This window comes from Oryx dammah, unplaced genomic scaffold, assembly GCF_014754425.2.
Source record: "Oryx dammah isolate SB20612 unplaced genomic scaffold, SCBI_Odam_1.1 HiC_scaffold_9, whole genome shotgun sequence".
In the NCBI taxonomy this organism is placed as follows: Eukaryota; Metazoa; Chordata; class Mammalia; order Artiodactyla; family Bovidae; genus Oryx; species Oryx dammah.
This window is the reverse complement of record NW_024070193.1, coordinates 18,263,516-18,275,971: the sequence shown is the minus strand read 5'-3', so window position 1 is coordinate 18,275,971 and position 12,456 is coordinate 18,263,516.

Sequence of the window (12,456 nt, the reverse complement as noted above, 5' to 3'; positions counted from 1 at the left end):
TAAGTAAAATTGTTATGGAGGATAATTTGTGAAACTGTTTAAGTTGTTTAAAATGTATATTGTTTTTCAGTCACTCAGTCATGTCTGACTCTTTGTGACCCCACAGACTGCAGCATGCCAGGCCTCCCTGTCCTTCACCATCTCCCAGAGCTTGCTCAAGCTTATATCCATTGAGTAGGTGATGCCATCCAACCATCTCATCCTCTGTCATCCCCTTCTCCTCCTTCCTTCAATCTTTCCCAGCATCAGGGTCTTTTCTAGTGAGTTGGCTCTTTGCATCAGGTAGCCAAAGTATTGGAGCTTCAGTTTCAGCATCAGTCCCTCCAATGAATATTCAGGATTGATTTCCTTTAAGATTGACTGGTTTGATCTCTAGTTCAAGGGACTCTTAATAGTCTTCTCTAACACCACAGTTTGAAATGTATGTATCTTTAATGAAAAAATCATTGCTAGAGATTTATTCTAATAAAATAATTCTTTCAATTAATACTCAACTTACACAATCATATGAACATGGATATTTAGCTAAAAGAATTATTTATAATAATGAAAATTCAGAAAAGGCATAACCTTGCTAGCATGGGAAGTAAGTGCAATTGTACTGTAGTTTGAATATTCTAGTACTTCCTTTCTGTGGGAGTGGAATGAAAACTGACCTTTTTCACTGAGCCACTGCTCAGTTTTCCAAATTTGCTGGCATATTAAGTGTAGTACTTTAACAGTATCATCTCTTAGGAACTGAAATAGCTCAGCTGGAATTCCATCACCCCCACTAGCTTTGTTTGTAGTGATGCTTCCTAAGGCCGACTTGACTTCGCACTCCAGGATGTCCAGCTCTAGGTGAGTGATCACACCATCAGTGGTTATCCGGGTCATTGGCATTATTTCATTCTTTTTATGGCTGAGTACTATTCTGTTGTATACATGTACCACATTATCTTTACCCACGCATCTGTCCATGGACATTTAGGTTGTTTCTATGACTTGGCTATTGTGAATAGTGCTGCTGTGATCATAGGCGTGAATGTATCCTTTTTAATTACAATTTTAGACAAGAATTTTTAGATGGTTATTATAATTAGTCTAAATGAAGCAAGATAAAATGTGCTCACAAAAAATAAAGGAAATCAGAGAAATAGAAAAATTAAAAGAACCAAGTGGAAAACTGAGAGCTGAAAAATACAGTATCTGAAACAAAGTATTCAATTGACTCAATTGACAATCAAATGGAGATGACATAGGAAAGCGTATATAAACGTGAAAACAAATCAGTAGAAATTGTCCAATGGAAAGAATAATAGAGGGAAAAAAATCTGAAAACAAAGAACAGAACCTCAGAGACATGCTAGATAAAATCAAACAATCTTAGCTATGTGTGAATGAAATCATGAGAGAGGAGAGAGAAAATAAAGCAGAAAGAAATTTTAAAGATAATGGCTTAAAATTTCTCAGTTTCATGACTAGCAGAATTTACAGATACAATATGCTAAATGAATACCAAGCAGAGTGAAAACAAAGAAGCCTATATAGAGACTTGTTGTAGTTAAGCTTTCAAAAACTAAAGTTAAACTGCACATCTTATAGGCAAGAGAAAAAGTCATATTATATAGAGAGGAAAAATGAATTACATTATTAACAGCTGACTTCCCATCAGAAACCACACAGGCCAGAAAAAAAAGTGGAACAATAATTTTAAAGTGCTGGGAAGAAAAAGGAAAACAAAATCTGTTAAGCCAAAATTCTATATCCAGCAAAAATATCCAAAAATGAAGATAAAATAGAGATACTTTCAGATAAAAGAAAAAGGAAAAAAAAACTCTTAGTGTCAGATTTCCATTACTGTAAATTCTCACAAAATTTCTTGAAGCTGAAGGACAATAATGTCAGATGAAAAGTTATATTTTCCAAAAAAGAAAAGGCATCAGAAATGTTACATGTATAGGCATATGAAAAAGATTTTCTTTGATTTTTGCTTTTCTACTCTTTTTTAAATAAACCATAAAAATGTTTAAAGCAAAAAACCAAAACATTATTTTATGGGGCCCATCACATATGTAGTACTAACTCATAAAAATACATATTTAAAAGCACGAAGCATAAAAGATGGGGGATGGAGAGTTTCAAGTTTTCTGTATTTTACATGAAGCAGCATGATGTTAACTATAGGTAGACTATGAAAAGTTTAAGGATTTTTAATGCAATTCCCAAAGCTGGCCACTGAAATAATAACACAAGGAAGTGTAGTTAAAAATCAACAGGAGAAAAGTTGATACTATCTGGGGAGGAGGGGGACAAGCTGATTGAGCAGGAAGTTCCTGGGATCATCTCCTCCCACCCACATACCAGAACTACAACTACACCCAGAGTAACTCTCTCTGAGAAGACCCGAAGACTAGCAGAAAAGATTTTCTGCAACTAAGGACAAAAGGAAAAAGCCTCACTGAGATGGGGAGGAGGGGCAGAGGGGCAGTCTGGCCAGGACCCTCGAAAGGCAACACACAGACAACAGGGCTATCACAGCCTCAGAGGTTCTCCCTGAGGAACAAGGTATTGTATTGGGCAAAAAGTTCATTCAGGTAACATCCTAATTTTTCTGTAACATCCTAATTCCAAATGAACTTTTTCGCCAACCCAATACATCAGGCACTTACACCAGGAAGACAACATCTCCATAATATCTGGCTTTGAAAATCAGTTGAGCTTATACCTGGGAGAGCCAGAGGACTTTAGAACACGGAGACTCCACTCTTGAAAAGTATGTGCAAAAATTCCAAAAGACTGTTCTGTATACATCACTGATTCCAAGTCCCAGCACAGAGGCGGCAGTTTGAAAAGCACTTCAGTCATACCTGAAGGAGACTCATTGACTAATTTTAGGTCATGTGCCAAAGGGGTAGGGATCTGCTGGAACTTTCTCTAGATACTAAGGGAGTAGTAGCAACCAATTTTTTTTACTCACCTCTAATTCGCTGGTCTGGGACAGGCAGGTGCCAGTGTTGACTCTACCCATCTACGTTATTGGCAGATGACCCAAATAAACATTTTTCCAAAGAGAGACACATGGCCGATAGACACATGAAAAGAGGCTCAACATGACAAACCTTCAGGGAAATGTAAATCAAAACTATGATTAGGGGCATTCCCTGGCAGTCCAGTGGTTAGGATTCTGTACTCTCACCACTGAGGGCTCAGGTTCAATCCCTGCTAGGGGAACTAAAATCCCACAAGACATGCAGCATAGACACACACACACACACACACACACACACACACAAAGAAACCATGATGATATGTAATGTCACACCCATCAGAATGACTATCATCAAAAAGACAACAAATAACAGGTATTGGCAAGGATGTGGAAAAAAGGGAACTCTTGTGCACAGCTGGTAGAATATAAATTGGTACAGCCACTATGGAAACAGTATGAAGTCCTTAAAAAATTTAAAATAGAATACTATCTAATCCAGCAATTCCACTTCTGGTTATTAATGAAAAGAAAAACACTAATTTGAGAAGATATATACAACCCTATGTTCGTGTGTGCATTTGTGCTGAGTCATTTCAGTCATGCCCAACTCTGTGCAACCCTATGGACTGTAGTCTATGACTCTGCCCGTGGGATTCTCCAGACAAGAATATTGGAGCAGGTTGCCATGTCTTCCTCCAAGGGATCTTCCTGACCCAGGGATTGAACCCACATCTCTTATGTCTCTTGAATTAGCAGGTGGGTTCTTAATCACTTTTGTTCACTGCAGCATTATTTATAATAGCAAAGCTGAAAAACAATTTAACTGTCCATAGATAGATGAATGGATAAACAAGATATATGGAATATCAACCATAAAAAAAGAATGAAATCTTGCCATTTACAAAAACATGAACGGATCTACAGGACATTATGTTATATGAAATACTTCAGAGAGAGAAAGATAAGAATCATATGATTGCACTTATATGCCAAACCTAAAAGACAAAATGAACAAAACAAAATTAGAAATAGACTCACAGATAAGAGAACAAACTGATGATTGCTAGAGGGGAGGAAGGTAGAGCGGTGGACAAAACAGAGGAAAGGGATTAAAAGGTACAAACTCCAGTTACAACAAAAGTAAGTTACAGAGAGGTAATATACAGAATAAAGGATATAGTCAATAACACTTCAATAATTTTGCACAGTGACAAATAGTAGACTTACTGTAGTGATCATTTTACAATGTATTTAAATGTTGAATCACTACATTGTGCACCTGAAACTAACATGATAATTACATCAGCTCTACTTCATTTTTTAAAAAGTCAATAGGAAATTTTAAATGAAAAATCTTTGAAATATTCCCCAAAAGGTCAGGAAAAAGGAAGAGAGATACAAAAAATAAAGTGAACAAGTTGAAAAAGCAAATCATGAAATGGTACATCTAATCCCGATTACTTCATGACATTAATTGACTGAACCCTCCAATTTAAAAGGAAAGACAGTCAGAATGGTTTACAAAGAAAAAAGAACCAAATATATATGGCCTGTAGAAAATGCACTTTAAATATAAAAACACATGTAAGCTGAAAATAAATGCTTGGGGCAAAACACATCACAAAGACAATACCATGAGAATACTGGAATGGCTGGCTTCTGGATCCCCATCACTGTTCTAACTACTTTGCTGATGATGTTTCCCATCTCTAATAGTTAGTGTGTGAGGACAGCTTGTGCACACAATCTGCCCTATACCACCAGTCTCAAACACATCCTGTAATCTCTCAACTCCACACCTATTGATTCACTCTTGAATTCATACCTCACAGACCTTTAAAATTCAAAAGATGTTTCTTTATTCTGGTAAACTTCTAACTAATTTATATATCTCAAGTATAATTTTTAAAATATTTATCAAGTATCAGTTGTGTGCAAAGTTCGGAGGTAAGGCTATGAGGCTAAAACATGGCTAAGGTAATCATCTCATAATCTTTGTAAAATGGAGTAGGAAATACACGAGAACAAGTACAGCTGCTCTTTGCTTGCTGTCCGGTAATGATAAGCTAGGTACACAGGAATAACAAAAATGATATATTTTAGATGAGGTACCACAGTGCTTTGTTCTCAGGATTTTCAACTTAGAGTGAAGTAAGGTATGTGCCATTTACTTTTTTAACCCAAACGTATTTCCCTAGAGTCTCATATGCCCACTGTACTCCTACCTCCAAGCAAAAGATGGGGAGAAATACTGCCACATTGCCTTTAATGGAAGAGCTTCGTACCCCTCAAACTTGTTAGAGCTAAAAACTGGTGACAATTTCAGTTATGTAAATTATTTTCTAGTTAAATGCACATATATTAATGGTACATTGGAGTTTCATATGAAGTACAATGTAGCAATATAGAAAAAATATGGTGTTAAATGTATACATTTCCATCATTTTGAATTTTTACTCCTGTGACTTAGAGGCCATGGTTATATTTCCAATAGAGCATGAATACCAACCACCAACCCATTAACACATGTAAAAGTCTTAAGGATATTCAAACTATGTACATAGAGCCACATGCCAAATAACAATACAGCATGAGGGGTTTTCCCTATAGAGAAAAGTGCATGAGCTATGTCACAGTGAATTGAGTGGCCCTGGAGACCTTTGGCTGTGTCCTGAATTGCCAAATGTAAAAGTCAGCTTCCAGGTTAGATGAGTTAGTTGTTATTACAATGTATTTTGGTATCTAAACGTAAGCACAAGCTATTAACTAAAATCATATTTTCATGGCAAAAAAAAAGTTAACTTTTCTCAGAGTTATCCACAGGTTGGGGACCAGAGTGAGACAAATGCCTTCCTCACCTCACCCTAGTCCCAGCTGAGAAACCCCTACTTAGTGGGTCCACATACTGTGAAAATCAAATTTCTACCCTCTACCTACATGGTGGCAACCATCCAGTAATAGGCATTGCTGCTCTTGTCTAGCTGCAGACACTTAAACCTCTCGCATTTACCCTAAAAAAATAAATAAATAAAATAATAGAAACAAACAGAATCAAGAGTGTTAGAGACTCTGGGGTTTCCAGTGGTCCAGTGATTAAGAATTTGTCTTGCAATGAAAGGGACATAAGTTCGATCCCTGATCCAGGAAGATCCCACATGCCACCCAGCAACTAAGCCCTGGGTGACACAACTACTGAGCCTGTGCTCTGGGGCCTGTGAGCTGCAACCACTGAGCCCTCGCACTGCAGCTACCACGCCCTCACACCTAGAGCCCAAGCTCTGCAACAAGAGAGGCCACCGCAGTAAGAAGCCTGCACATCGTAGGGAAGAGCACCCCCCGCTCACCTCTAGAGAAGCCTACACAAGGCAATGAAGACACACCACAGCCAAAACATAATTTTAAAATTTTTTTAAAAATTAAAATAAAAAGACTCTAGTTGATTAGCATTAGATTCAAATAGTTCCAGTTCCTTGAGCTGGGCTTACATGTTGCAGGGTCATCAGTTGATTGGGTTAATTTAGTCCAAGAGTTGACCAAAAGTTTCTAAAAGAGAAAAAAAAAAGTGACATCTGCTATGGTATTGAACTGTAGTCAGATAAGTGTCAGCCCTCTAGCTGTAGTTACAGAATGCTGAACAACGACAGAGGCTACTGTGAAAATGGTAACTTCAGGTGTCAAATCAATAACCACGTGCCCAGAGCAAAACCTCCCGCAGAAATTGGACATGGGTGAAGTTAAGCTGGTTTTGAAATGTTAAATCCATAAATACATATGACTATTTACATTCTTAAACTTTTGCCTTTAAATGTTAAAATGTGGTATTTGTAACGAGAGATGTTGGGAGGCTTTCTATTAAATTGCTTTGACTATTTTGGTTTGTGCAGGAAAAGTTATTCTTCTTTCTCTTTTCAAATGATGATTTTAACATATGTTCATATAGATAACTTGAATACAACAGAAGTGTCAAAAAGCAGAAAGAAATTTCCTTTAATACTACCACCCTGAGGCAACAATATGGTTCATCTAGATAATGTTTTCTTCTAATTTTCTTCTTTACATCTTATAGTTAAGATTATGGTAGCCTATTGCCACATTATCCCTGTGGTTTGATACTACCATTTTCTTTGTCCTTATTTTAAAAGCAATTCCTTCATATTTTTATATGTTATTAGCTAAAAATCATGATATTGCACACTTGGAAAAATTCTTGGAAGAACTATGAGATAATGTTGCTCACCAAGAACTGAAAATGCATTGCCAGAAGACTACTGTATAAATTCCAAGCTTGGAAATCTGACATCATGCATGAATTTCTATATCTGTGCAACTAGGACCAGAAATTTTATCTCCAAAGAAGTTTCAGAAAAAAATTTGTGTGTCCTGCTATTTTCTTGCATGGTCTATCTAAAGTGATTCATTAGCAATAAGCTCACAGAATAAAGGATTTTTTTTTATTACGTGTATTTGTTTTTTAAACAAGAGCTGGTTAGGAAAAGTATAACACACACCCACTTTCCTATGAAAATCTACTATCATAGTAACAATTTGGAGGACCTAAATGACAAGTAGAGAATGACTATCTCTTCCTCATCAGAACCAGAATGTAATTAACACCCATAACAATAACCTCAGACCAGGAAAGCAGGAAAGAAAATTGAGAATGAGCCAACTGAACCCCAGATGTTAAGGTTGGGAACATTCCAGACTGCTGCATCTGGAGGCATCTACTGCCAAACCAGTCCCATCTGTAACGAAGGTGATAAACTCCTCTCTCAGAGGAGAGGAAATCAGAAAATGTAAAACAATATTGCTTAGTCAGGTTTTTAAAAGCCAGTACCATTCCCCCTGTGAACCTTCTGTTGGCTAACTGGTACCAAGAAAGGGCTAAAAAACATTCCAGGAAGTCAGGAATGGAAACTAGAATGCTAATAAAATTCAAAAAAAAAGAGTAAATTACAAGGATATATAAATTAAGTTGAATAAAGAACCTCATTGTGTTCTTTTTCTCCTCCCACCCAAAGCAATAAATAAAATACAATAGTGCACCCTTCTGGTCAAAAAGAAAGAAAGAAAGAAAACTAATGTACAGATGAAAGTCTACTCAACATTCTTTCTCTGGTTCCTTGGGAATAATCTTCAAATGGGTTTGTTCCTGGTTGCCTCATTAAGTGTGAGAGTTCATAGCAATGACCTCACTAGGAGATTTTTTTTTTTAAGTGACAAATGCAAGAGATTTTCCAGCATGAGACTCGTTTCCATGAGGGAATTTTGTCATTCTGAATAAGATGAGCATTTAGATTATAAAGAACATTGTAAAGATCTTTGTTGCTTTGTTTATTTAATATTTATATGGGTATCTGGCATTTTATTATCTTGGCTTTTTGGAGCTTTCCTATCAGGCCTTGAGTGATGACCACTTACTAAATATTTAATGAATAAATTAATCAAGTACATTTCTGAAACTCTGGCCCTCAATAAAATTCAAAAACCAATTATATTATATCACAAGTGCAATAGCTCTGGAAGTTTCAATAAAGGGAAGCCCAAAGTATTGTGGAGTGGAAAAACAAGTGTGAAGATGCCTAAGAAAGTCTTAGTACCATTCTTGGAAATAATTATAAGTATATTGCCACCTGTTTTCAAAAAGTTAAAGGGTAATCAGAATAGAATTCCTGAAGAGTAACTGAAAATGCAAAATGACACTCTTTCCTTAACACAAAATATACAACCTAGCAAAGCCTCCTTCCCTTTAGATATGCTCATATTAGAACCTGTTATGTTCAGAGTATGTCTTCACATCTTATAGTTCCACAATTACATATTTGAAACTATCAAAAGACTCAAAATAGCATTATAAAAATGTATGCAATATTCACAAAGTATTAATTATCACAATAAAGCTATGTTTTCCATCTCTATAAAAGTATCCATGGTTGTCTTACTACACTTAGTCACCTTGCAGCACTCTGTGTCTTTGAAAACTGTTTTCTGCCTTGACCACAGTCTCTCAGAATTAATGAGACTAAGAAATAATGTTTTAGTAAATGGGTTTACTTTCCTTGGCACTAGGTTGACATCATGTTATACTTATAAATGCATATTTGCCACAAGCTCTATCCCAAAATGGAGTGCATTACATGGTCTGCTCAAGTAAATGATTAATCTGACAGACAATATCCTAAAAGCATAACTCTATGATTCAGTGCCAAAAAAATAAATTTTATATACTGATCAAAGTTGAGGAACATTCCTATAAGGGTCCTGCTATATACTACTTCCCAGGCATAACACTTAAGAATAACTATACTTACCATATATACAGGGAAGAAGAATTACTAGACATTGTAGAGCTAAAAATAATCCTACACAAATATGAATGCTGATTTCCAAAAACAGGTATTAGTCTGAAACTCTGTAAAACTCGCCCAGCCACAGGAAATCAGTGAAAGATGAAAAGAAGGTCTGTCCTAAAATCTGCACCTCCCCAAAAAAAGGTTTCCTAAGACACATTTGGAATGCAATTTTTAGCAATAAGTCACCTTGTCTATACAGCTTTCTTCCAACAAGTTCAAGCTAGGCAAATATCAGCCAGTATAATGCTAGCACAAAAACTGATCACAGTACAATGGTATGAAGAAAAGTTCACCCACAAAAGATCCAGACTTGATAGGACTATCAGCAGGATGTAAGCAGAGAAGAGGGAAGGACAGAGACTTCCTGAAGAAAGGAAAGCCTTTGCTCACTGGTTCCTCAGGGCAATAGAAGAAGCACATTTAAAACTGAAAAAAGTAGCCGAAGAGAGGAGCCAGGGGTTAATGCTTCTTGAAATAGAGATGAGATTGAGAACCATGAAAAGCAAAGGTTTCCGGAGCAGATAACCTGCTTCCCCAAATCTTGAGATCACAGGCAGTGAAAGTACTCGTATTATAAACACCCTGCCTATCACAGAAACACCAGGATCCATCGGCAGTAAACCCCAAATGGCACCCGTATCAAATGAAAGCTAAAGAGAGCAACAAGAAAGAGCAGGCTGGCTTTGTGGAGTAAGACTGTTGTGATAAGGAAATGATATAAAATGAGCCACTTGAAGAGCAGCAGTCATGGACAGGTGGGGAAGATTTATCTGGAGGAGGTCGAGCTCAGTAAATATTTTGTAAAATTAATTTAGAGGACTGTCAGAAGTTAAACAGATGATACAATAAGCTAAGACTTTTAAGACAGCCATTGTAGAGGGCTGTATAAAAGGTTCACAGTGAGTATACAAGTACAGAAATGATGGCAAAGTCTATAACAAGAGGCAAAACTTTGACAACATGCTGAGGTTAGTCTTCAGGCCTACTGTAAGCCTAAGCACTGTGGTGGGTGTCTATAGCACGAGGAGAAATAAGATGCTGCCTGTGCCCTCTAGGAGCATAGGAACTAAGAGTTTTAGAATGCTGTATTTTTTCTTATTTTTATTGGGATATAGTTGCTTTACGATGTTGTATTATGAAATAGTTTCTGCTGCTGCTGCTGCTGCTGCTAAGTCGCTTCAGTCGTGTCCGACTCTGTGCGACCCCGTAGATGGCAGCCCACAAGGCTCCCCCGTCCCCGGGATTCTCCAGGCAAGAACACTGGAGTGGATTGCCATTTCCTTCTCCAATGTATGAAAGTGAAAAGTGAAAGTGAAATCACTCAGTCATGTCTGACTCTTAGAGACCCCACGGACTGCAGCCTATCAGGCTCCTCCGCCCATGGGATTTTCCAGGCAAGAGTACTGGAGTGGGGTGCCATCGCCATCTCCGTAAATAGTTTCTACTGTATAGCAAAGTGAACCAGCTATACATACATGCCCTCTTTTCTGGATTTCCTTCCCATTTAGGTCACCACAGAGCACTGAGAAGAGTTTCCATGTTATACAATAGGTTCTCATTAGTTATCTATTCCATACATAGTAGTGTATATATGTCAATCCCAATCTCCCAATTCATCCCCACCCCCGCTTCCCCCTTTGGGTATCCATACATCTGTTTTCTATGTGTCTTTATTTCTGCTTTGTAAAGATCATCTACACCAATTTTTTCAGATTCCACATATATGCGTTAATACAAGATGGTTGTTTTTCTGACTTACTTCACACCGTATGGCAGTCTCTAGGTACACCCATCCACATCTCTACAAATGACCCAGTTTTGTTCCTTTCTATGGCTGAGTAATATTCCATTGCATACATGTAGCCATCATATGCAAATAGGAGACTGAGCATGGTCAGCTGATGAAGCCTGACCAGAGTTGAGCAAGGAGGGGCCATTATTGAGAAATACACAACATGAGCGGGGCATACAGAACCTGGAGAGTTTGATAAGACAGGTGAGATTTAAAGTGATGAGAAAGGGGGCTGCTAAAGATTTCTGAGCAGAAGCATGAAAGCCCTACTTCCCAACTACCGTCTAAATCTCTCGTTATACTATTAACAGTTCTTTATGGGTCTTCTTAAAGAGATCTCTTCAAGAATATTGGAGATACCAGAACAAAATTTCATGCAAACATCAGCATAATAAAGGACACAATATAGACCTAACAGAAGCAGAGGATATTAAGAAGAGGTAGCAAGAGTACACAGAAGATGTATACAAAAAAAGATCTTAATGACCCAGATAACCATGATGGTGTGATCACTCACCTAGAGCCAGACATCCTGGAATGCAAGGTCAAGTGGGCCTTAGGAAGCATCACTACAAACAAAGCTAGTGGAGGTGATGGAATTCCAGTTGAGCTATTTCAAATCCTAAAAGATGATGCTATTCAAGGGCTGAACTCAATATACCAGCAAATGTGGAAAACTCAGCAGTGGACACAGGACTGGAAAAGGTCAGTTTTCATTCCAATCTCAAAGAAAGGCAATGTCAAAGAATGCTCAAACTACCGCACAATTGCACTCATCTCACACACTAGCAAAGTAATGCTCAAAATTCTCCAAACTAGGTTTCAATAGTATGAGAGCCAAGAACTTCCAGATGTTCAAGCTGGTTTTAGAAAAGGCAGAGGAACCATACATCAAATGGCCAACAACCATTGGATAATTGAAAAAGCAAGAGATTTCCAGAAAAACATCTAATTCTACTTTATTGACTATGCCAAAGCCTTTGACTGTGTGGATCACAACAACCTGTGGAAAATTTTTAAAGAGATGGGAATACCAGACTGTCTTACCTGCCTCCTGAGAAATCAGTATTCATGTCAAGAAGCAACAGTTAGAATCAGACATGGAACAACAGACTGGTTCCAAATCAGGAAAGGAGTACATCAAGGCTGTATATTGTCACCCTGTTTATTTAACTTATATGCAGAGTATATCATGTGAAATGAGCTGGATGAAGTACAAGCTGGAATCAAGATTTCTGGGAAAAATATCAATAACCTCAGATATGTAGATGACACCATCCTTATGGCAGAAAGCAGAGAGAAACTAAACAGCCTATTGATGAAAGTGAAAGAGGAAAGTG